Source organism: Jaculus jaculus, chromosome 18, assembly GCF_020740685.1.
Source record: "Jaculus jaculus isolate mJacJac1 chromosome 18, mJacJac1.mat.Y.cur, whole genome shotgun sequence".
Taxonomy (NCBI): Eukaryota; Metazoa; Chordata; class Mammalia; order Rodentia; family Dipodidae; genus Jaculus; species Jaculus jaculus.
This window is the reverse complement of record NC_059119.1, coordinates 41265141-41291744: the sequence shown is the minus strand read 5'-3', so window position 1 is coordinate 41291744 and position 26604 is coordinate 41265141. Positions and strand designations below refer to the sequence as shown.

General features: G+C 38.3%; 1 pseudogene; it reads left to right on the top strand.

Annotated features, from left to right (window-relative positions):
* The first annotated feature begins 3515 nt into the window (after nucleotides 1-3515).
* Nucleotides 3516-25683, top strand: LOC101594856 (annotated as a pseudogene).
* Nucleotides 25684-26604: the final 921 nt, after the last annotated feature.

Genomic DNA, 26604 nt, shown 5'->3' with positions numbered 1-26604 from the left:
CAGACTTGGGACACTGAACTCTAAAAATCGACTGCACCTTCTATAGGCTGGTATTGTCTACAGAGCTAGTTCTGGCATTTTCCGCAGGCCTAACAAGCAAGCAGAGAGCAGAACACATAAATGTGAACACTGAATTCAGAATACATGTAAGGTCTCCAGCAGATGGTTCCATGATTGGCTGAAGAAATGTGGGCACAGAACCAACCTTTCCCTGAAGTGAAGGACAAAATAAGAAGGACTTAGGTCTTCTAGATATTTTCTTAAATTATATTTCATTGTGCATACTTGACTGATTGAAAATAAAAAGAAAAAGAAATAGCAATGTTTGAAAAGAAGAATGCCTGAATCCCATTTCTTGGTGGACATAGTCTCAGAGCAAATCAACCTGTGGTTGAGGGTGTTGGTCTAGGCATGAACAAAAACCATTTGTACATATGTGTGCATGTACTTATGGGCATGAAACTGGGATGGTCATCATGAAAAGAGAGGAAGAGCCGGGCGTGGTGGCGCACACCTTTAATCCCAGCACTCGGGAGGCAGAGGTAAGAGGATCACTGTGAGTTCAAGGCCACCCTGAGACTACAGAGTTAATTCCAGGTCAGCCTGGACCAGAGTGAGACGCTACCTCGAAAAACCAAAAAAAAAAAAAAAAAAAAAAAAAGAGAGAGAGAGAGAGGAAGAGAGCTTGACAGAAGGAGCAGGGAAAGAGAGTGATAAACTATGAGCAATGAAATCAGAAAAGCAAAGGAAGGAAACCAGCTAGAAGTAGAGGCCCTGAGCAGGGGAACACATCAGGCAAAATATAATGACTTACAGGTATGAAAATGCAGCCATAAAACCCGTTAAATATTAAGTAAAAATAAATGAGAAAATTTATAACGTCAGTGTGATTAAAGTGGGCCCCAAAATTGGAGAGTAAAAGTAAGTAGAATGAGGTCGCAAGGAAAAGGTGCTATAAATGAAGGTGACAAAAATATGATACAGTGTTTAACCCAATAAATCTCACTGTGGTAAATCAATTCTGAAAAGACCAAGCAAGGCAGGAACCAAAGTGGGGGCGACACAAAGTTGTGAGACACAAATAGGAAGATATTCATTGCTTTAAAAAAATCTGTAAAATGGAAATCATATTACTTTTCTCCTCTGGCTATAAAAACAGTATGTGTTTTTATATATAAGTCAAACAATTTAAAACAGTGTTGTCATTTCGCTTGTTCATTTGGAGCTACATTTAAAAGTTTGATTCACATTCGATTGTGTAAGCAAGGATACCTTGTGGGAAAAGCTACAAAGTTTGTATAGCATTATAATACTTTAGGAGGTAAACAATCTGATGTTTTATTCCTTATTTCTGTCATGTTATATTACTTGCAATCATAAATTATCATTTTAATATTTTATTTATTTATTTGAGAGGGATATAGAGACAGGGCATGATAGGCATACCAGGACCTCCAGCTACTGCGAACAAACTCCAGACACATGTGTCACCCTGTGCATCTGGCTTATATGACTACTGGGGAATTGAATCTGGGTCCTTAGGCTTCACAGGCCAATGCCTTAACTGATAAGCCATCTCTCCAGGCCTCATAAATTATCTTGATATAGTCTCTTGTAAGCTTCCTTTGGGGATCTAACTTAAAGGTTTTAAGGATTAGCCTATGCTACACTGGCTTTTCAGATCAATATTTCCATTTGCTACATATTTTCATGAGGAGAGAATATTTTGTTATTATAACATGCCATTATTTGGTCTTTTTCTTATGTCTCTCAATGTGACATTAAAGATGCCAAATCAAATGGAAATATCAAAAATAATCCCAATTTGAGCATGACACATTTGGGTGTCATTATAAAATGTGTTCTGCTATTATTTTAAAAGGTGAAAGATTTTTGTGCTCTGAAGAGAAACCAGAGGGTTGCTATAATTTCAATTATTTTAACATTTCTATTAGTTTTATCTGATTTGTTTTTATTTATTTATTTACATATTTATTTGTTTATTTTGAGGAAAGGTTTCACTTTAGCCCAGGCTAACCTGGAATTAACTATGTAGTCTCAGGGCTGAAATTTTATTTTTAAGTTAGAGAAGAAAAAACAAGCTAAAGCCAAAGAAAACATTGAATGAGATAATTGTGAAAAACATTTCCAAAATAATGAGAAAGAAATGGATACCCAAGCAAGGAATTCTTTAAGGACACCAAATAAACAAAACAAAACAAAACAAAACAAAATGCCTCACATCATATTACAGTTAAAATACCAAGTCCAAAAAAAAAAAAAAAAAAAAAAAAGGATGAAGGAAAGCTGTTAGACAGAAAGGACAAGGTAATTCTATACAGAAATGCTTGAAAGAATAGCAGATATCTCAGCCATCTCTATAGTCCAGACTAGCATGAAATGATGCTTCAAGCTTTAAAAGAAAATATCCTCCAACCTAGAATATTAAATGTAGCAAAGTTTCTCTTCTGAATGGAAAAAGAAACAAAACCCTTCAAACATAATTAAATTAAAGGAATTAATTACCACTAAACTAGCACCACTGAATAATGGAACTTCTACATACAAAAGAGGAAGATAAACACAGCCTCAATAATATAGGAATTAATAAATCCCACTACAAGGGATGATATAAAAATGAAAATTAGAAAGCAACTACATTGCTTACAAAACCAAAAAAAAAATGACATAAATTTAATTCATGCACCTTGGTAATAATTATGAATTCAAATCAATGAAATTTTACAATTAAAAACCCACGCTGGCTGACTTAATTAGAAAAAACAAGAAAAACAACCATTTGCTGCCTGCAAGAAGCACATGTTCTATGCAAAGAAAAACAGGATTGAAAGTGGAATTACAAATAAAAAATTTAGAACACACAAAAGCTAGGGTAATTAAGAGAACTTTCCAAAAAATATTCATATAAAAAGAAGAACATTTCCAGCCATAATTAGTAAGAAGATACAAATAATATTACTTCACAGTAATAAGGGCAACAGTACATCAAGTTATATATATGGCAGTTATACATATAGGCATAGAGGCAGGCGAGATAGCTCAGCAGTTAAAAGGGCTTGCCTTTTCAGCCTAGTAGTGTGGGTTCAATTCCCCAGCCCAGCGACATAAAACTAGATGTACATGAATTTGCAACTGCAGGTAACCCTAGTGCGTCCATACATACGCATAGGCACACTAAATGTTAGCATGCACAATTTCTTAAAGATCAGACAGTTCCCAAATAGCCACCAAAATCATAAGCAGAAGAGAAACTCTGGAGGTGTCTGTCACAATACTTGAGTTAAGGTTGTATTTCAGACCCCCAGTTACAACAGCATCATAACTGAGGGGGATCATGGCAATGATGGACGCTGCCAGTGTCATCAACTCTAGCCCACAGCGCACGGCCCAGGAGCCAGGAGGCCCTGCCTCCAGCTGAGGTGGGGACCGTACTGAGCGGTCGTGAGGATGGCTGCGAGCTACTGCTAACATTACCCTGCACAAAAGCCCAGAGCATGCATGTGCTGACAGTTCAAGCTGTCAAGTCGAGCAGCGAGCTAGTGACCAGCCCAGATCCACTGCAGCCAGCTCGGGAAACTTGTAAATGGAGCGTGTGTCCCCTGTCCCAGAAAGCTAAGCAAGCCACCAGGAAGTTTGGGAGAAGTGGGGAATAGCACCCTTCTGCCAGACTTACATAAAAAGGGGGGGGGGGCATATGACAGTTTTGTGCAGTACCTTGGGGACTCCCCACTGCTCCACGCACCACGAGGAAACGTCAAGGAAGCCACCCCAAGCCAGGCATAGATACAGAAACAATCACTGGGCCAGATGACGGGAAAAGCTAGCTCCTTGACAAAGAAGGACCATTGAGAAGAGGAACCGGAACCTTCCTTAGCATAAGGAGAGTGAAGAATGAAGTGGGAGAGTTTAAAACCCGACCCCAAAACTCCCTCACACGCGTTCCTAGCTCTACGAACGCCCCCCATCCTGGCTGAGCTCTTGCTTATAATAAACTACTTCTTTTCCTTTTCTTCACTTCTCTGAGTTTCTATCTGTTCTGGGTCATCCAATTCATTATCATCATCATCATCACTATTATTTTTTAATTTTTTTTGTTCATTTTTATTTATTTATTTGAGAGCAGCAGAGAGAGAAAGAGGCAGATAGAGACATAGAGAGAATGGGCGCTCCAGGGCCTCCAGCCACTGCAGACGAACTCCCGACGTGCGCCCCCTTGTGCATCTGGCTAACGTGGGTCCTGGAGAATCGAGCCTCCAACCAGGGTCCTTAGGCTTCACAGGCAAGCGCTTAACCGCTAAGCCATCTCTCCAGCCCATCATTATTATTATTAAAGAGAAAGAGGAGGATATTGGTGTGCCAGGGCCTCTAGCCATGGCAATCAAACTCCATACCATGTGTGACCTTGTGTGCATGTGTCACCTGTGTGTCTGGCTTATGTGCGTTCTGTAGAGTTGAACCTGGGTCCTTAGGCTTCACAGGCAAGTACATTATCAGCTAAGCTATCTCTCCAGTCCTCATCTAATTATTTATTTGCCTTAAGAAAATAACTGAAACCTTACATGGCACTAGAGGGACATTGGCATAATAATGGTATTAAAGTCGTCGCAGATAAAGGTAGAATAAAATAGAAAACTCAGAATAATCGGATACAGGTATAGCCAACTGATTCTTAGGAAATGTTTCCCAAACATACGTTGGACAAAAGATAGCTTCATTAACAAACGGATCTGGGGCTGGAGAGATGGCTTAGTGGTTAAGTTCTTGCCTATGAAACCTAAGGGCCCCAGTTCAGGGCTTGATTTCCCAGGACCCACTTGAGCCAGATGCACAAGGGGGCGCATGCATCTGGAGTTTGTTTGCAGTGGCTAGAGGCCCTGGTGTGCCCATTCTCTCTCTCTCTCTCTCTCTCTCTCTCTCTCTCTCTCTCTCTCTCTCTCTTTCTCTCTCTCTCTTTCTCTCTGCCTCTTTCTCTCTGTCTGTCACTCTCAAATTAAAATAAAAAAATAGCTAGGCATTTGTGATGGTTAAATTCTGGTGTCAGCCTAATCAGATTAGTACTCAACAGCCTTGCTTATTGTGCATGTGGGTCTGTGAAAGTGTGAAGTGTGTATCCATACATAGGAAACTGAGAACAGATACCCATCCCTCTTCCTGCAAAAAAAGTGAGTTGATAACGGGTCGAAGGTCTTAATGTAAGATCGAAAATATTGATACTAATAGAGAAAATTATACCGTTAAAAACTTCAAGATATACACACAGGCAACAGTTGTTTGAATAGAACTTCTGTAACTCAGTAAACAATAACAAGAAGTGACAAATGGGATGGTCTAAGATTTATAAAGCTTCTGCAAAGATAAGGAAAACAATTGTGAGACACACTCCACCATGGAAGAAAATCTTTGCCTGTATTTCCTCCAATGGATGATTATTATGCAGAATATATAAAGAATTCAAAACATTAAATACCAAAAGAACAATTTTCTCTGAGGGGATGCATTTTTTCCTGCCAGCAGTCTCTGTAGGAAGTTTAGAACTGAATCATAGGCTAGTTAAGGCTCAGGGAATGAGGCTGAGGTACTGACAAGTCTCAGAAACTTCCTGAAGCTTACAAGATTCATCAATTGCCTCCCCAAGGCTCAATAAGGAGTGAGTGAGCATTGCTTTGGAGAATCCAACTAGCCAGGCTGCCTACAAGTTGTGCAGGGAACTCCAGAGATCAGCTGCTCTGCGTTGACCTGTGCTGAGAGTGGCTTTTCCATAATGCAGCAGTAAGCACTCCTCACATATTCTCCTGTTCATTCAGTTAGACTCACTGGTCTAGATCTGACTGGAGTCACTTCTCTAGCCTGATGTTGATGCCCTATCTGTGGGTGAATAGATGCTTGTTCAGATTTCCCCAGAAGTTAAGGCAACACCATGCCCTGTAATTCTGTGTTCTGGTGCCACTGACATTGCTCTGAGCACTTTTGTCCTCATGTCTTATTTAGGGGGTCCGTTAGCTTTCAGCTGAATTATCAACTTCTAAGAAACTTCCCCTCCTGGTCCCCCAAGGAAAAGTATTCCTGAACTATGGAGCTTTATTTTTTTGCCTATATATTTATAATTTATTATAAAATATGCAAAAGCCTTAGAATATATATATTATAGAAATACATTTATCACAGTATTCAGGGGCTTAAAAGTTGAATATCAAGATATGTGCTGTGGTTAGATTGGGTCTGCTTTGACACAGTTGGGGTAGCTCACATGGTGTAGCTCTCTGTTTCTTCATGTTCTTTAATAAGAAACTTATTAAAATTTAAATTACCTTTACTTTTAACTGTCAAATAAAGCCATGTATTTATGAAAGTCCATATGATGGTCTCTATATGTATACATTATATAATGTTTATATACATCAGTTTCCTCAAACGCTTATCATATAGTTATGGAATAAATGTTCCAAGTATTTTTCTTCTGGCTTTCTGAGTTGTATAGAACATCATTCTTATCTGTAGTTACCTCACTGTGTAATAGAACAGAATTTTTGCCTTATGTAACCATAACTTAGTGCCCATTGAGCAACCTCTCCCCATCCCATCCCTTCAACTCCTTGCTCTTCCCAGTCTCTGACAACCTTCATTTAACTCCCAGTCTGCAAACATCAGCAGCTCATCCTTCGTATGGCTGAATAATATTCCAGTGTACCTGTGTCCCACATTTCCTTTATCTAGTTACTTAACAGCTACTACCACTCAGGTTGTTTTCTCGTTTTCATTTTTGCACTACTGTGAAAAGGCTACTATAATCTCTTCAATATACCAATTTCATCTCCTTTGGATTTATATGGAGTAGAATTGCTAGATTATATTGTAGCTCTGCTTACAATTTTTAGGACCACCTAATCTGTTTTCTGTATTGGATGTATTAAATTAAATTCCCACACACCATATATGCAAAGGTTACCTTTCTACCATATCCTCTCCAGGATGTGTTATGTCTAGTCATTTTGACAATAGGTGTCTTCACTTGCAGTGGGAGAGCCCTCACTGTGTTTTAGATTTGAATTTCCCTGTGAGGTGAGCACATTTTCATATATCTATTGGCCGCTGAGTGTCTTCTTTTCAAAGTAGACACCTACTTTGGCTTAGTGCCCAAGTATCAAATTTGGTAATTTATGATTTTGTTATTGCATATTTGAAGTTTGTGTGATATATAGTTTGAAAATATCTTCTCCTATTCATAGTGTCTTTTCATTCTGAGGACTGCTCCTCTTGCTGTGCAGAACATCTTGGCTTAATGTACTTTGACTTGCCTAATGTTGTTATTGTTTGCTGTGTTTTTGCAACAACACCAAACAGTCTTTGCTCACTCCAATGTCCTGAATCATTTACATGGGGCCTGCCTATATCCCCATACATAAATATTCTGCCTTCAAGACCTCAGGACTTATCTAAAGATAGCCCATAACACAGTCAGCATAACAAGCTATATTTAAATATGTTAATTACAGAAGGACACAGAGAAATCAAAGAAGAATTCTTGAAAAGAATTCCTCATATTGTTTTGTAAATGTACTCTCAAGTCTATAAATGAGACATACATTTTTAACTTTATTAACTATTGAATATTAATGCATTGGGGAAATGGTCAGTGGGTAAAGTGTTTCCCTCACAAATAGGAGGATGTGAGTTCAGACAACATCACACATATAAACACTGGAAGGACATGGCAGCTCAATATGAATGCCAGCACTTGGAAAGTGGAGACAGGGAAGGCCCAGGAAGATGTGGCCAGCTATCTAGTTGAACTGGTAAGCTCTGTTTTCAATGAGACACACTGTCTCAGTAAATAACTGGAGAGATTGAGGTGGATGGTGTACATGCACACACATACTTATTCACATGTAAAAATTGCTTTTGAAAGATGTCATAGTAGGCTCTCCTTAGTAACAATGAATGAGTGTATTGTGCCACCAAACTAAATATGACAATTTTGATGCATTGCCAAACTGAAAGATGATCATATAACCTCTATTTTGAAATTAAAAATTAGTCTGAGATTATATTCAAGCTGATTAATATGTTGTATTTGTTATATTTGTAGCTAAAAATAAATATTCTATTTTGTATAAACTTTTTGTTCAGTAGACAGGCAGTGAGTATCACCTACATTAAACTTAAATGCAAATTATCTTTGCAAATAGCCTGTTGTAGCCATGTGTGCGTACACACCTGAGATCCCAACACTTGGAGACTATTGAAGACGGGTCACAATTCAAGACCAGCCTGTGTGGTGCACATTTGAGTTCCTAAATTAATCAAATACGTTGTTTCTTTAAGATCTCCCACCCCCAACACACAGTTGTTTTTAAATTTTCCAGTATGATAAGATGCTTGTTTTATTTAGTGTCTTTTGGCTCAGTCCTTTTTTTCTTTAACATTTTTTATTAAGTACAAGCTTTAAGTTAGTACCATCATTTCCCTCCATCCCTGAGAGCCCTCCTCAGAGGGATTATCCCCACATCATAGGGCCCAGTTATTTTAAGGACTGTTTCCAAAACAAGTGTAAGGCTATAGAATGACTAATTTATCAGATTGGTTATTCTTCCTTCTGTTTGTTCATTTATTATTTTTCTTATCCTTTTAGATCCCATCTCCCCTGCCCCAGTTAGGCTGAGGGTCTTCTTCAGTGGGGATATCATACATTGTGGGAACCAGGAGGCCTCCTTGGTCTCTTCAGAGGTAGGGGAATTACAGTGCCTTGGGCTATTACCACCTACCCTGAGGCTCTTACAGTCTTTCTACTCTCCTCTTCTGCAATGTTCCCTGAGCCTTGGTGGGCAAGAAAGGCATCTGAATTAGTGCTGGTTTCTCTCTCAACGCTGGATCTCTGTTTTTATGAGGCTTGAGTAAACAAAGTTTCTGTCCCTCCTTCCCTGGGACTGGTTCTCAGGCTAGCAGTGGGGGGAAGTACTCGTCACCACTTTCTCTGCAGTGACTCCTGAGCCTGGGCAGATTAGGTGAAGGTGACAGATGTCAGGGTAGACAATCAGCTCCCTTCTCTTTTACAAGTCTCTCTCTCTCTCTGTACTTATGGTGACTTTTGGTCCAAATTTGTACATCACCTTTTGCTATAAAAGGTCATTAAAAGCTATGGTAGCATATTGTAGTTCTAGATGGTATCATGCAGAATTTAGCAGATAGTAACCATTTAATAATGCTAACAGCTGTAGTTACATACCATTTTTCTTAATATAAATGGAGCAAGCTAAACCAACTTAACCTGACAAAGTTGTCTTTTTCTTTGTTCCCTTCTCTTCCCTTCCTTCTCATCTCCTTTCTTCCTCTGCCCGTTTATGTCCTTTTCTTTTTACCCTTTCTTCTGTTTTCTTTGTACTCAGCTCTTCTAGAACTTCTGATCCCCAGGTAATATGTATCAGCAACAACATATGTATTCTTTTAATATTTAATATTTTAATTTATTTAAGACACACACACACACACACACACACACACACAGAATAGGTGCACTGGGGCCTCCAGCCACTGCAATCAAGCTCTCAGATTCATGCTCCACCTCGTGAACCTGGCTTACGTGGGTCCTATGGAATTGAAGCTAGAGCCTTGGGCTTCACATGCAAGCACTTCAGATGCTAAACCATATCCCCAGACCCTGTTTTTTTTAGGAGCATTCATCAAGTTTAAGATAAGGTAATCAAAGAGAAAGACCCAGAACTGCTTACTATGATGAGAAATTCAATTTTGATTTCTGTTATATATACCAACCATTTGTGTTCCAAGATATCTCTTATATACCATTAGCAATGCCAAATAATACAAATTAATTAACAGCTTGGAAGAAAATGTATTATATCATGAACTTTTTTGTGTTTTTAAATCAGACTTACAATTTTTATGGGGTTTCATTTTGCTTTTGTTTTTTTCAAGGTAGGGTCTCCCCCTAGCCCAGGCTGACCTGGAACTCACTCTGTAGTTCCAGGCTAGCCTCAAAACCACAAGGCATGTACTACAATGCCTTGCAATTTTTGTGTTTTTACATCAGAATTACAACTTTTGTATGTTTTACATGACAGTCATTTCACTGAAAGCTTTTTGATATGCTTATAGTGTAGACATAGTATTTTTTAAAAGCTGTTTTACTTTTCCTCTGATTTTTTTTTAATTTTTTATTTATTTATTTGAGAGCGTCAGACACAGAGAGAAAGACAGATAGAGGGAGAGAGAGAGAATGGGCGCGCCAGGGCTTCCAGCCTCTGCAAACGAACTCCAGATGCATGCGCCCCCTTGTGCATCTGGCTAACGTGGGACCTGGGGAACCGAGCCTCGAACCGGGGTCCTTAGGCTTCACAGGCAAGGGCTTAACCACTAAGCCATCTCTCCAGCCCTTTTCCTCTGATTTTCACATAAATTTAAAAATGACTTTGAAAGAGAATTATTAAGTTTCTTTTCTATCAATGCTTAGAAATCCCAAACTCTCTCATCATCAGTTGCTTTTACTTACATAATCCAAACAGTTTACCTTGACTCCCTGAATATTTGGTTCTTAATCCATCTTTTATATTGCTTTCACTAACAAAACTTGTGTCTGTAGCTTATAAATTTATTTTTAGTATAATTTTCTATAATTACTTTGACTAATAATAACAAAGAGACTATAAAAATTACTGCAATCATATTGCCAATATTTTCAACTTAGTGATACAAAAATATTATTGAATGTTTATAAATATTTCCAGTTTCCCTTCAACCATGTTCAATATTCACCTGCAGATACTAATTAGGAGGAACCAACACTACCATTCTAAAAATAATTACTGCTTTTTCTGTTTCTTGCTTGTTACATTTCACAAAACATTCAGATGTTTGATCACATTAAATTTTATTCATTCTGTGAAATACATAATTCTTGGAAATCCAGTTGTAGAGAGAAGGACAATACTATGTCAATGGCAAGTGTTCTAGGATTATCATTCATCTAACAATTTGCTCTGCATTTAATTAGGGCTCTAATTCATGGATGCCACATTGAAAGAAGGAGCAATCTGGTGTCCCTGCAGGCACCCAGTAGAGCCTCTGCAGAAGGGACCTAGTTGGTTGGACCCTTCAGGTGAGTGCCTCCTCCTCTCCCCAAGCTGCATGTACCTTCAGGCGCCTAGTGAAACAACCTCTATGGGATAATTCACGATCCCTCCATGCCCAACCACATCTCTATCTTTGCTCCTTTCTTCTTCCCAAAATCCTTGTTGAGTCAAACCCTGCACATGAGTTCTCCAATGTGACAATCTCCCCTCTGAGTACTACGAACTTGTCCCAGCAGCCACTATCCTCATTCACCATGATTGGGCAGACTATCCCCTACTGTTCACAGCAAGACCTTTTGCAACCCCACACACTCCAAGCATTCCTCCCCCCCCCCTTACTTATGTGGGGATTTATACAAACCAAACCATACACTCCAGTAAGGGCTCCGCCCACACCCTTAGTATTACCTGCTGTGGGACCCAGTATTCTCCACAAGACATATTGTGCTGCAGATCACAGTGTAAAACAAGCACCACAAAAATCCCAAGCAGCATATTCTAACTAAAACTGCAGCATTTGAGAGAAATTCCAGACAATGTATCCCAAAGCATGATTATCATAGATATATACAACAAATTTAAGGGAGGCATGAATAAATTCCTGGATGAAACCCCAGAGAGCTCAAACAATCAACCCAAAGATGTACATCAGTGGCTGAATGAATTCAAAGAGGACATAAACAAATTTTGACTGGAAGAATGGCAAGAGAACACAAAAAGCTCAAAGAAATGAGAAAGTCAAGCTGACGTAGGAAAATGGAACTCAGTTAAGAGATAGAAATACTGAAGAAAATCCAAACATGAATTCAGATCCAATAACTCAAATTAAATGCTCCCTCCAAAACTAAGGGTATGCCTGAGCCTCCTTACACTGTATATAAACTCCAGAGCCATGCACTGCTTTGTGCATCTGGCTTTACGTAAGTACTGGGGAACTGAACCTAGGCTACAGGCTTTGAGGGAAAGTGCCTCTAACCAGTGAGTCATCTCTCCAGCCCCACTACAGAATTTTCACACACTTTATAAAGGATTTGAAAGCAGTGATTCTCAAGTTATTTCATTAAATTAAAGAAGAAATGTTGCAGACTTCCATCTATGAAGCACTAATTACATCAGTAGCAAAACAAGATAAATGCACATAAACAAGGAAATTGTAGACAAATATCCCTGATGAACAGAGTCCCAAATCTTTCTCTTTAACTTTGAGAACATATTAAAATTATTATTGTCCAATTCAGTCAAATATGTTTAGTCCAGGACTGCAAGGAGAGTTTAACATATGTGAAAAAATTAACACAATACATCAAAGAAGTTGAGTCAAAAACAAAAATCACATGTTCATCTCATTAAATACACAGAAGAGGCCTTCAAATAAAACCCCTCAACATCCCTTCATCACTAAAATACTGTAGAGACTAGGGTGGAGGGATCATGTCACTGCATAATAAGGGTTAGATACAACAGTCATAATGCCCATAGCATACTACACGGGGAAAATCTTGTAGCATCGCTATGGTCTGGAATAAGAGAGGGATGTCTACTCTTTCGACTTCTATTCTATTCTATTGAAGTATGGTTTCAAGAGACAAGAAAAGGAAAAGAAGATGGGCATGGTGGCACATGCCTTTAATCCCAGTGCTCAGGAGGCAGAGGTAGGAGGATTACTTGCAGTCAAAGGCCACCTGAGAGTACATAGTGAATTCCAGGTCAGCCTGGACTACAGTGAAACCCTACTTCAAACAAACAGGGAAAAAAGGAAATTAAAAATAATAGAAAAGAAAAAGAAATAACAGCAGTACAAATTGGAAAGGAGAAAGTCAAAGTAGACTTATTTGCAGATTATTCTGTATTTAGGAGACTTGAAAGACTACACACACACACACACACACACACACACACCTCCTAGAACTAATAAACTCAATAACGAAATGGAATTTAAAGTCAACACATAAAAACCAGAGTAGTGCTTAAATATCCCAACAACAGATATGTACACAAGGAAATCAGGGAAATAATCTCATTTACAATAACCACAAAAATAGCTAAGTCTGGGAATATTCATAATCAATGAAGATCTCTACAATGCAAACATTAAAACAGTGAAGACAGAATTTGAAGAAAAACATGAGAAGGTGGAAAGATATTCCATGCTCATGGAATTGAGGAATTGATAGCATGAAAATGGTCATATTACCCCGGAAACTTTGAAACTGCTAGAGGAAAAAGTAGGGGAAACCCTTCAACATATTGGTCTTGGCAAAGACTTTCTGAATACAACCCCAATTGCTCAGGCAATAAAACCACAGATTAACCACTGGGACCTAATGAAATTACAAAGATTTTGCACAGCAAAGGACACAGTGAAAAAAGCAAAGAGGCAACCTACAGAATGGGAAAAAATCTTCACCAGCTATATATCTGATAGAGGATTAATATCTAGGATATACAAAGAACTCAAAAAGTTAAATAATAAGGAATCAAACAAGCCAATCAAAAAATGGGCTATGGAGCTAAATAGAGAGTTCTCAAAGGAAGAAATACGAATGGCATATAAGCATCTTAAAAAATGTTCTACGTCACTAGTCATCAGGGAAATGCAGATTAAAACTACATTGAGATTCCATCTCACTCCTGTCAGATTGGCCACCATCATGAAAACAAATGATCATAAATGTTGGTGGGGATGTGGAAAAAAAGGAACCCTTCTGCACTGCTGGTGGGAATGCAATCTGGTCCAGCCATTGTGGAAAACAGTGTGGAGGTTCCTAAAGCAGCTAGAGATTGATCTACCATATGACCCAGCTATAGCGCTCCTAGGCATATATCCAAAGGACTCATCTCATTTCCTTAGAAGTACATGCTCAACCATGTTTATTGCTGCTCAGTTTATAATAGCTGGGAAATGGAACCAGCCTAGATGTCCCTCAACAGATGAGTGGATAATGAAGATGTGGTACATTTATACAATGGAGTTCTACTCAGCGGTAAAGAAAAATGAAGTTATGAAATTTGCAGAAAAATGGATGGACCTGGAAAGTATTATACTAAGTCAGGTAACCCAGTCCCAGAAAGCCAAGCATCACATGTTCTCTCTCATATGTGGATCCTAGCTACAGATGACTGGGCTTCTGTGTGAGAATGAAAATACTTAGTAGCAGAGGCCAGTAAGTTGAAAAGGAGACATAAAGGGTGGAGAAAGGAAGGGAGGAGGATACTTAATAGGTTGATATTGTATATATGTAATTACAATGATTGTAATGGGGAGGTAATATGATGGAGAATGGAATTTCAAATGGGAAAGTGTGGGGGTGGGGAGGGAGGGAATTACCATGGGATATATTTTATAATCATGGAAAATGTTAATAAAAATTAAAAAAAAATGGTCATATTACCAAAAACAATAGTGAATGGCAATTAAAAATGCTCTTCACAGAAGTAGAAAAAAATAGTGTCAATATTCATATGGAAACATAAAAGTCCACAGATGCAAAAAAAATAATGTCCTCAATGAACAGAATCTTGGTGGTGGCATCATCATAACTGATTTCAAGATATGTTACAAATTCATCATAATAAAAAGAACACAGTACAGGCACAGAAAAAGACATAAAAATCAGGGGAATAGAAGATTAAGGTATACATTGTAGTGACTATCACCATCTGAATTTTGACAAGTCCAAAACTGCACACTGGAGAAAAGACAGTATTTTCAATAAATGGTGCTGGAGAAACTGGATAATCATATGTGAGGGGAAGAAAGCAGACACACTTCTCTACCCCTGCAACAAAATCAACTCCAAACGGCGCACGGACCTCGATATGAAATCTAAAACTGTGAAACGACAAGGAGAAAAGTAGGAAGACCACTCAAAGAAGAATTAGACCAACATTCAACCTGTTAGATCTCATGACACTAAAACGCAAACCATTGACTGAATGGGATAAAATCACCAGCTACACATCTGACAGAAGTTTGATATCTAGACTATACAAAGAACTCAAACAAGTAAGCAGTAAATACAAAACCAAGTTTGGTAGATTGTTACTATTTAAGCAAAAGTGTAAGACAGTTTTAAGTTCCAAAATCAGAGGTGACAATTTAAGCTTCCTACTTGGTCTCCAAGCTAGTGGAGTCTTTGGAAGGCAGGCCCTGCAGGCATTGGAAGAGGTGCCACTGGGGGCAGACCTTAACGTCCTGACCCATTTGCTCCGTTAGCTTTCTTGAGATAGGGTCTCACTCTATAGTCATCGTTAGACTTACACATTTGGTGATCCTCCTTGCATACTGGCCTTACAAGTATTCATTACAATTCCTGGCTTAACCAATTCTTGTCTACATGTTTTTGTGGAAAAGCCTGATTCAAATATATCCACTGTGGCTGAAGAAAACAGAGGAAGTAAATATACATTAACTCTAAGAACATTGATTGCACATGAAACAACATTTCTATGTACATTCAACTATTCAGAATTGAATTATATGGCTACATGAGAATAGGAAGGCATATTTTTAACATCACAGCCATTTCTTACACTTTAATGTAAGAGGAGAAAATGCCACTTGGGAAAGGGTCATTCCCAGAACAGTATTCCTTATACAGTGTCCTGAGTCACCCAGAAATACCTATAAGCTATAAGCTTACTTCAAAATTAACTAGCCAGCACTAAAAAGATATATTCAGCTATCATAATCACATGTACACATTTTAGTCTATTAAAATTATATTTATTTATTCATGAAAGACAGAGAAAGAGGCATAAAGAGACAGAGAGAAAGAGAATATGGGAGTGACAGGGCTTCCTGCCATTGCAAATTCCAGATGCATGTGCCACTTTGTGCATCTGTTTTCACATCTGAACCTGGGCAAGTAGGATTTGTAGACAAGTGCCTTTAACTGCAAACCATCTTGCTAGCTCCAATCTTTAGTCTTCAAGCAAGTTGGCCTAGCAGTTACATTAAGTAAGAGATGCCTTAGCACTTAAAGAGCTTGCCTGTGGAGCCTAAGGACCCATGTACGACTCTCCAGGTCTGAGGTGAGCCAGACACACAAAGGTAAGGCAAGAGCAAGGTTGCACATGCCCATTAGTTGGTGAACGAGCCTAGAGTTCAAATGTGTGGCTGAGGCCCTGCTGTGTCAATTCTCTCTGTCACCCTCTATCTCTAAAATAAAAAAGAAATAAAATATAAAATAAAAATCATTTCACATTTCCACATTATAGTTGGTAGATGTAAGAAATAACACCTGTTGGGCTGGAGAGATGGCTTAGCGGTTAAGCACTGGCCTGTGAAGCCTAAGGACCCTGATTCGAGGCTCGGTTCCCCAGGTCCCATGTTAGCCAGGTGCACAAGGGGGCGCACGCGTCTGGAGTTTGTTTGCAGAGGCTGGAAGCCCTGGCGTGCCCATTCTCTCTCTCTCCCTCTATCTGTCTTTCTCTCTGTGTCTGTCGCTCTCAAATAAATAAATAAATAAATAAAAATTTTAAAAAAATTTAAAAAAATTTAAAAAAAGAAATAACACCTGTTTACTAGTTTTTAAAACATGTAAGGTTATTTTCCTTAAATATTTTCCTCCTTCATTTTTATTAATATGTTTCCATATCAGACACATTTTATCAACAGATAATAATTACATTTTTATCCACCTGTAATCCAACTCTTGCTTAACAACATAAGTTATTTGTAATCTAGTATACCTAATCATATTACATGAAAAGGTTTCATTGACACAACTAAAAACTTAGATGTCTATAAGAGCTCTCTCCTTTGATTTAAGCTAAATTATAACCTAAGATTGCCTACTTAATTCTATTCATTCTATGCCTCAGGCCAGTCCCTAATATTGAGGATGTTTCCTCTTGTATAGAACTTATCAACTGATTGGAACTTAAAGTACATACTAGAACTTTTAAGGACTGCATATTTAAAATGAATTTATTTAAAATTACCACATATCTATACATTTTAGTATTAACTACACATATGTTACTATACCAGAGTATGTGGGAAATATGAAGATAACTGTATTACAATGCCAAATATTCAAGTTACTAATAGGAAATAAATAGGTTTAGAAGCTATTGGAGAGAGCTCAAAATTACTATATTGAGGTGTGGAGGAAGAGGCAACTCCTGTGGGAGGTGGCTTTGAAGGACAAAATATGGTTTCAGGAGAGCAGCGATGATTAATCAATGCGTCGAATGTGAATGATTATGACATTCTAAATTCATTGTGTAAAATCTCCTCCTTACCTCAGTTTATGAAGCTGATAATCTCTGGCTATCCACACAAGGGGCCAAAATCTTCACCGACCAAGGATCATTTCATAGGATTAACTTAGCTATCACATGCAAACTACATTTAAAGAAAATTTTAATATTTATACACAGTGTAGTTAATTTAATGTCAAATGCTTAAGAAAATTTGAAACATATGCAATGGTTACTCTCTTGAATAACTGTATGTCATAATTTTTGCCAATTTAATGATATTAAATATACCTCTCACTAGAAAAAAAAAATATATAAAAGATCCAAATTAAAATAAACAGAGTTTTTTCAATAAGACTTTTTTTTTTTTTTTTTTTTTTTTTTTTTTACAGCTGGGCTTCCCTTATGAAATGCATAGATATAGGCCAATTTCCTTTAGTTTCCAAAATCTGGAAAATTTAAGCCATCTTTCTTCACTAGCCCAATAATGTAAAAGAAATGGCTAGAGGGGGGCTGTTTTGCCAAAACACAATGGAAATGAGCTTTTAAATGCCCCAAAAGGGCTCTGGATATAACTAAGTGGTAAAGTACTTACTTAACATATTAAATGTCCTTGGCTTCTATTCTTATCAATAAAAAGAACACACAAAAAAAGCTTTTTTTTGGAATATTAAAACATAATGGAAAAAAGTATGACCACATTTTTGTTTTATTCTGACATTAGCAGTCAGAGCTACCCCTTTTGTGGAATTCATTTTCCTAGTAAAATGTGTGACTTTTGCTGATAACAAAGAACACACTAATGTCATGTGTGTATGTGTGTGGTTTGCATATGGTTTGTATGTGCATGTGAATTATATGTACATGTGTGTGCAGATGTGCCCAGCCCATGCAATAGCAGGGACCAGAGAAGAAAGTCGGGTGACCTCCTGTAACAATTATCTTAGTGTTTCCTTCCTCTAAATCTGGAGCTGCTGTTTTGAGTCAGATTGTTGAACCTGGAAGCTCAAGTAACTCTTAGGTTTCTGTTTCTCCACAAGACTGGTGTGTGGCCACATTCAGCTGTTTATATGGTTCCTGGGGAATCAAACTCAGGGTGAATAAGGGCCTCTCAGGCTCTTTTGCTTCCATGACAAGGGCCTTTAACTGCTGTTTCAGTTCCACAGGCCAAGGATACATTGATTTTAGCAGATATCAGTAAGAATGTTATTCATTCTCAACATGCCTGGCTATGATCCATAATTTAATTTTAGAGTTGAAATTAGGTAAGTTGAGAAATTGCTTTGACAAGTCCAGGATTTTAATCCAAAATCATACCTCCATACCCAAACATGAAAAGTGAGAATCAGTAAGGAAGAAAAAGTTAAAAAAAAAAAAAAGCTCATTTTGAAAATCAGAAAGGATTAAGGCCCAAAGTTAAGTGGAAGAGAAGACTTAGATGAAGGAAGAGAAGGCACATCCAGCAAGACAAAATGTAGTAAGTGAGACTGATAGTGAGAAGATGTTCAGGTGAGGATGAGCAGAAACATTTAGCACATTCCCTATAGCAGATTTTTTTTCTGTGAAATTCCAGACAAGGTGAGGCAAGACTGTCTAGTTATGAAGGTTGACATAAGGCAGGCCCTGCTTGCATCAATCATTTTGAAAATTAAGAGGAAAAAAAGGATTACTCACATACTTTGGAAGGCATTTAAGGGTACATTTCAATCAGCAGCATCATTTGAATTAGCTTTGGGGTCTATTGATATAGGATGATACCTACCAAAGGTACCAGTGCAAGGCTCCCACCATAGAAGATAGGAAGTGAGATATGGGAGCTTACAGAGTCCAAGCTTCTGCTCTTACCTTGGAGACTATGCTTACAGGTTTACTTTTCTTATCTCTACTAGTGGAATAAGAATGCCTACAATTAAATGGATGAAAGCCTGTCAAAAATTTAGCAAAGTGAAGCCACATAGAAGGTGCTGAAAAATAAAATCCCTTGTAAAAGGGAAAGTAAGGACTTTTGACAATAATTTAAATTTGTGAGTCTTAACGAGATAGAGTAGAAAAAATAATAAATGTGAGTTAACTATTAGATAAAAATTATTTACAATATTCATGTTCGAATTAGAGAACTAAGGGTACTACAACTTAAATATATTCTGTCACAGGCATACCACATGACTGATATAGGTAACAGAATAAAATATGGAGTTGCTGGTGGACCAATATCCAGAGAGTGTTATGAAGAAACTGATCATGTATATTATTCACAATCTGATAAGATCTCATTATTTTATATTGCTTTCTAAACTTAAATCATAAATTGTTATTTCATGACATGGCAAACATTATCATATTCAAGTGTTATTTACCCAATCCAAATGGCATGCTTATTTGTTGAAAAAGTAAAACAGGGCCGGGCATGGTGGCGCATGCCATTAATCCCAGCACTTGGGAGGCAGACGTAGGAGGATCTCCATGAGTTTGAGGCCACCCTGAGACTACATAGTGAATTCCAGGATAGCCTGGGCTAGAGTGAGACCCTACCTCGAAAAACCAAAAAAAAAAAAAAAAAGTAAAACATGCATGCCACAGAATGCTGTTATCAGTTCTAGGTAACAAAATAATCTTATTGCATACTTCAAATGAAAGAACTCCAAATAATTGCTGACTTTATCGTCAGTTAATTCTATATAAAAGCATGGATAAACAATTTCCTTTTAAAATATTTTATTTACAAAAGTACACATGTTCCAGTTACATCTCAGTAGCTAAATTTTGTGTCAAGTAAGAAATGAAAATTTTCATGCTCATACTCCTTTAAACCTTTCACACCTGCTTCCTCTCTCTCTGAAGGCATTATTATGGCTGGTAGAACTCCGAATCCCTCTCTCTCATACGCAGTGTGTTCCATTATGTTTGTCTTTTAGAATCAGCCTGTACACTGAACACTAATGAATCACTGTTTAGGAAGAGAAATTCCACTTTATAGCCATACAATTTTAGTCTACCTTACTTACCACCATTCTTACCCAAGACTGCTCTCATGGTAACAGAAAGCTGAGCAGTTTGACCTGCTGGAGACTGCAGAGCTAAAATATTTGCTCTGTGGCATTTATAGCAAATGTTTCCTTGCCTAGAACTACTTTGTTCTTCTCATCTGCTGTTTACCTTTTTAACATACATGCCTTTGTATGTTTGCATGTAGGTTTGTCTAATTCACTTAGACTACTTCAGATCATGTTGTTAATTAATGCATGCTAATTTATTACTACTTCAAAGCTAACTCTGTTGTAACTTGGAAGACATAGCAAAATCATACTTATTAGGGAAGTATCAACAGATGTCAGCGTTCCAAATGTAGTTTAGAAAGTTCAAAAAAAGGCATTATCATTCTATAATACATCCAAATATATCTTGTGAGTATGTTGATTAAAAAAAAAGATCTTGAAATCATGAGAAAACACAAATGAGCAAAAATAAATTTATAGAAATCAGCATTTAAAGAACTAAAAATTTAATGATGCCCTCACTGCAGAGTACAGAAAAGTTAGTGATTACTAGTTATCCCAAGAGAAGCTCCCTTTTAGACTTGTGAATAGAACTCCAGGCTAGCTATGTTCCACTTAAAAATACTTCCAAACTCCAACCTCTTAAACAGGGACTCATGACCCCCACGGGGTCACATAAAAATGTGAGATGTCACACAAAGTGCAACAATAAAATACTTCGGAAGGGTAAAGATCAAAATAGTAATAATTCATAATATAAACCCGCCCTGATCAAGATGACAGTGTTTGTGTGACTTCACAGAAGTCGTGCGTACGAACAGAGCAGAGGCACTTTGTCCTGCCCGTGCCATCTTGCCATGCCACGCCAACAAATGCTGGCCAAAACACCTCTGCTCAGACTCAAAACTATTCATGTTTGGAGTTGCAGTGACAAGTCTTCCACTCTGGAGAAACATAATGACAGCTATGGAAAACAAAGGTTTTGAGCATTCAGTGCCATTGATCCTCCACATCTAAGTATCAAGTTTATATGGTCGGTCTGAGTTCTGTTAGAATGTTTGATTTAAAAAAAAATTTAATTTACATTGCTAAATTGAGCTTCATTTAAAAAATTGTCCATTGAAGGCTGGAGAGATGGCTTAGCGGTTAAGCGCTTGCTTGTGAAGCCTAAGGACCCCGGTTCGAGGCTCGGTTCCCCAGGTCCCACGTTAGCCAGATGCACAAGGGGGCGCACATGTCTGGAGTTCGTTTGCAGAGGCTGGAAGCCCTGGCGCGCCCATTCTCTCTCTTCCTCTGTCTTTCTCTCTGTGTCTGTCGCTCTCAAATAAATAAATAAGTAAAATTTAAAGAAAAAATTGTCCATTGAGTTTTGGTTTGGAAATAAGAAACTTCTAACAATTTCTGCCATGGCACTAATCATGTATCTGCCATTTTGTACTGTGTATTCACCTGACACTGTGTTCTCAGTGCTGACAACTGTAAAATCAAACACTGATCAATGCTAAAAAAAAAAAAAAAAAAAAAAAAAAACACTGAAGAATTTTTTACATCCTATCATATCAACTACTCAACCAGGATTTACTTTTTTATATAAAGATAAATGTATTAATATACAAATTTGGTTTTTCCTTTAATAATTGGTAAACTTGGAGCTGCAGAGATAGCTGAGTTGGTAAACTGCAAGCATGGTGACCTAAGCTTAATCCACAAAACTAATGTAAAAGCAAAAGAAAAAAAGCCAGGCATAATAACTCTTGCAATACTTGCACTGGGAATGCAGGAACAGGCAGGCCCAAGCTGAACTTGAGGAGTTCTAGGCCAAAGAGAAACGCTGTGTCTATAAGAGCGGAGGGCTACTGGACTCCACGTGGACACCGTCGCCCCCCACTTGCTACACATGTACAAATGTATGGATATTCCATTAAATATATAAATTATTGGTGAAAATGTGGCACAGTGAGTGATTGACACGTATTCTATTGTACGTTCTCCTTGCTGGGGCAAAACACCTGAACCAAAGCAGCTGATGGGAAGGATGTTTTTATTTTGGCTTACAGTCTCAAGAGGAAGCACCATGACAACAGGGGAAAGCATGGCATGAGCAGAGGTTGGTCATTGCCTCTGCCACAGCAGGCAGAGGAAAAGGAGCAGAGAGTGAGCCAAGCTATGGCAAGGAGGAACAGGCTAGAATATCCCTAATTCCACCCTCAGCAGCACTTTTCCTGCTGCAAGGCTCCATGCTCAAGCTTTCCATCACTGGGGTGAAGCATTCAGATCACATGAGTTTATGGCAGACATCTTTTTCAGACCACCACAAAATCTCAGTGGCTTCAGGAATTAACTAACTGAGGGACAATTAACACTGTCATGATTTGAATGTGTAATCATTCTTTTATCATATTTGCTATCAAATATTTGATTTGTATATTTACTTCATATACCTATTTATCTTTCTTTCCATAACAAGGTTCTAAGACACTGGAAATGCCTTATAAAAATTCTGTAAAACTCTAGAAAGATAGGCATACATGATACCCACAAGTCTGAAAACCACTTTACCATGATTTGAGCATTGAAGACAAGGTGATTATATTTATGATGATGGCATGAGGCTATAACATTAGAATTGACTCTTTGTAGCATAGAATATTATACTCCTATCTTCTAAATCACAATTACAGAACTTTTTTTTACTTGAATCAGGTAAATCCTAGCAGTCAGGAATGTATATGTTATAGCATGCTATAAGCTCCTTTAATCCAGAATTAACTTTCTATTTGAGTATTTTATTTATTCTCATAAAGGCAGTAAGAAACTAAATCAGCACATATTAGAGTAGATTTTACGTATATATTCTAACAATTCCAAAACTTTTAGTTCTAAATCATGATGATCTTTTCAAATCAAGACTTACATCACCCAAATATTTTGTTGTTTGAACCTCTGGCACATATTTAGTCAGTAAAAATTTAAGTTATGTTTTAATTTTAATTTTTATGTATTTATTTTAGAAAGAGATAAAGGAAGAGGCAGAGAGAGAGAGGGAGAGAGAAAGACAGACAGAGAGAGAGAGGGAAAGAAAGATAAGAATGTGCACATCAGAGTCTCTAGACACTGTAAACAAATTTCATATGCATAGGCCCCTTGTGTGTCCGACTTTATATGGGTCCTGGGGAATTGTACCTAGGTCCTTTGGTTTGGTAGGCAAGTGCCTTAACCACTAAGCAAGCTCTCCATTCCTAAAGTTAGTTTTCTAAACATATTCTACCACTAATGAAGTTATCCTCTTGACCATTGAGCAGAGGCCATCTCTGTTTTCTTTTATATCATATCCTCAGTTTTTAAGATAGTATATTACACACAGTGTGTATTCTATTAAAATATATAAATTATAAGTAAAGGTGTGGCACCAGGAGTGGCAGAAAAGCATTCCCTGTGGCTTAATGAATTTAAGCACTGAGAGGGTACACTAAGCAACACTAGTGTGTTTGAAGGTGCAGTGTTCCCCATAGGCTCATGTGTCTGAACATTTGGTACCCAGTTGAAGATACTGTTTGGGAAGTTTGTAAAATTTTTCAAAGGCAAAACTTTGCTGGAGGAAGTAAGCCAGGAGGCATTGTGCCTTGAGGTTTTATAGCATGTCCCACTGCCTGTTCATTCTCTGCTTCCTGGTTCTGGTTATGATATTACACCTAGGAGGGCTTTGCCTTCCCTGACATGATGGAAGGCATCGCACTCTAAACTCTAATCCAAAAAAAGCCCTTCTGCTCTAAGTTGCTTCTAGTCAGGTATTTGATCACAGCAATGAAGGGCTAATACAAATAGTAAGCCACTAATGATATATACAGAATATATTAATGCTAGAGAATTTGTGTTCTTCAAGATAAGTGGCAATATCAGATATAATTCTTTCTTTATTACCCATAAATATGCATGAAATAATCACCACCACAAGTGTGTCATGGAAAATTCCTTTGTTTATTATGCATAATATGTACTATAATTATCTGCTATCAAGTTCATGAAGACTCTCAACCATGGGAAATGATGTTAAGGGCATAATTAAACAATGGAAGTTTAGTTACAAGATTTGCTTGCAAAACAACCTACATCAAACATATAAATACATTAACATATTTTTTTAAAAAATCATCTAGTCCCTCCCCCTTCCTGGGTCCCACCATGTCTGTGCCTGAGGATGGGTGAACATGGGGCTGGTCCCCTTCACCATGGGAAACCCAGTTATCAAAACTGATTACAGAAGCACAAATCTGACAAGCCAATAGCAGTGGAAGACATTGGGAGAGTTACCAAAAACTTGTTAACCTTAACACCAAGCATAGCTGGTATCACAGGATGCAACCTGGGGAGCATCTATACATCTACTTCCTTCAAGTAAGAACATTAACACAGTCCTGATGACTCCAGAGTGCTTCCCATCAGCCTATGAGGCTAAAGAGTCCTTCCTGAAGAAGAAAAGTCTTAAGCAACGCAGCGGATTCAGAAGCTCACGAAAAGAGGTCAGGGATCCTCAACATCTTCCAGACAAGATCTGTCTCCTCACATTGCAAAATGCTGGAGACATGAAGCGTTCCTGGTGTGGCTGCCAAGCAGCTGTCCACAATGGAGCAATCCCATAGCCAGCTCCGATGATCCTCTCTCTCTGCAGCAGCTGTCTGGGCTCAAAACCAAGGATGCAGTCCTTCATTTGAGGAGGAATGGATTTGGAAATCTGTGCCACGGAATCCTCCCCCACTGATGCAGAAATCCACTACCCTGGACCTCGTGTTTGGTATCTGTGAGGATTTCTCTTCTCTTCTCCAGAAGCAGGCCAGGGCTCCTGAGTGTGTCACCTTGGGCGAGGCAGCTGCAATACTTGCCAGGACAACAGAAGCCAGTGTGCCTCAATCACTGGAAAGAGTTCAGACTTCAGGATCACAAATATCAGGACAAAGTCACAAACACTTACCAGGCTTTCTGGGCACTGAAATGCCATGAGATTGGGGACTGTTATGGAGTTGTGGCTCCTATTCTTTTCTCTTTGGCCTTCGAAGGCCTATTAAGGCACATCTGCATCAGGAGATTATGCACAGGGCTCATCCAGTGGATGACTCCATCTGTGGAGGTCTTTTGGGTGCCATGTTGGGATTCCTGTTGTTTTCCAAGTTAATGTTTTAAAGACTTGAATAGAGTCTCAGTCTGGTGGGGAATGTCAGTCCTTCTCCAAGGTTTTCAGAAGAATCTGGCTAGAGCGGGGCAGTAAGCTGGCGGATCTTTTCAGAGGTGCTCAGCTCAATTACCATCGGTCTCTCATCTCTTGGGGAATAATCAATGCCACTTACCTGTTTCGTGACAAAGTCACTAACAAAAGGTGATTTATCAGCTAATTAGACCCAAAAACAATGTAGTTTGGCTTTGTTCCTAACTGGCCTAAATAAGTTGGTGTCAATAAGTCAGTAAATTATGGACAAAGCTTCAACAAAAACAGAATGAAAGTTTTCAGAAGGAAATGCAAAGGGTTTTTGTATTGACCACTACCCAAGAGCTTTAGGCTGCCGCCAGTGACTAGCTGCAAGTCTCAGAGTGATCAGAACAGCCAGGACCTGATCCCTTTTCCTCCTGGAAACAGTCTTTTGGCCTTCTGTATGGAAGCACCCTGGCCTGCACATGTTCTTGGCCCCAGAACCTCCCCAACCCCATACTTTGTTCCTCTTAGCCTGGCTTCTCTGATTTCAGAGATATCTGTGGAAGGCAGTCCCTTAGACTGAGCAGCCGTAGGACAGAGGAGCAAACCAGCTTACTAGAGAGGAAACCCAGCTTATTAGACAGAGGCATTTCACAATGGATTACTGCTGCTAGTTTTGAAAAAGAGTGCTTGTTGGGTTAATCATCCAAATTATTTCTGTTTAGACTTGGTGGAATCAAGCAGCTAATAAAAGTTTTCACTTCACTCTTTCAGCTTAAAAAAAGTCAAAGGTATGTTGTCAACAATAGTGGCACTCAAAGCTCTCTAAATTAATGGATTTAGAAGAGATGTTTTATTTGGTAAGACAAAAAGTATAAAAAGAAACTAAAAGAACTTGGTCCAGGAGTTGAGGCTATCATCTCAAGTATCAGTTTCAATGTTAGGATGAATCCAAGTGTCCATTTTCCTTAAGTTGTGAATAAAAACAAAAGTCCTCCTTTTATTGGCATTCACCCACATGTAAAAGAACTATTGCTCTGAGTTATGGATTATCTTAAATGTACACATTGTTATTGATGACTACGATTCTTAATGTGGTCTAGGTAACATG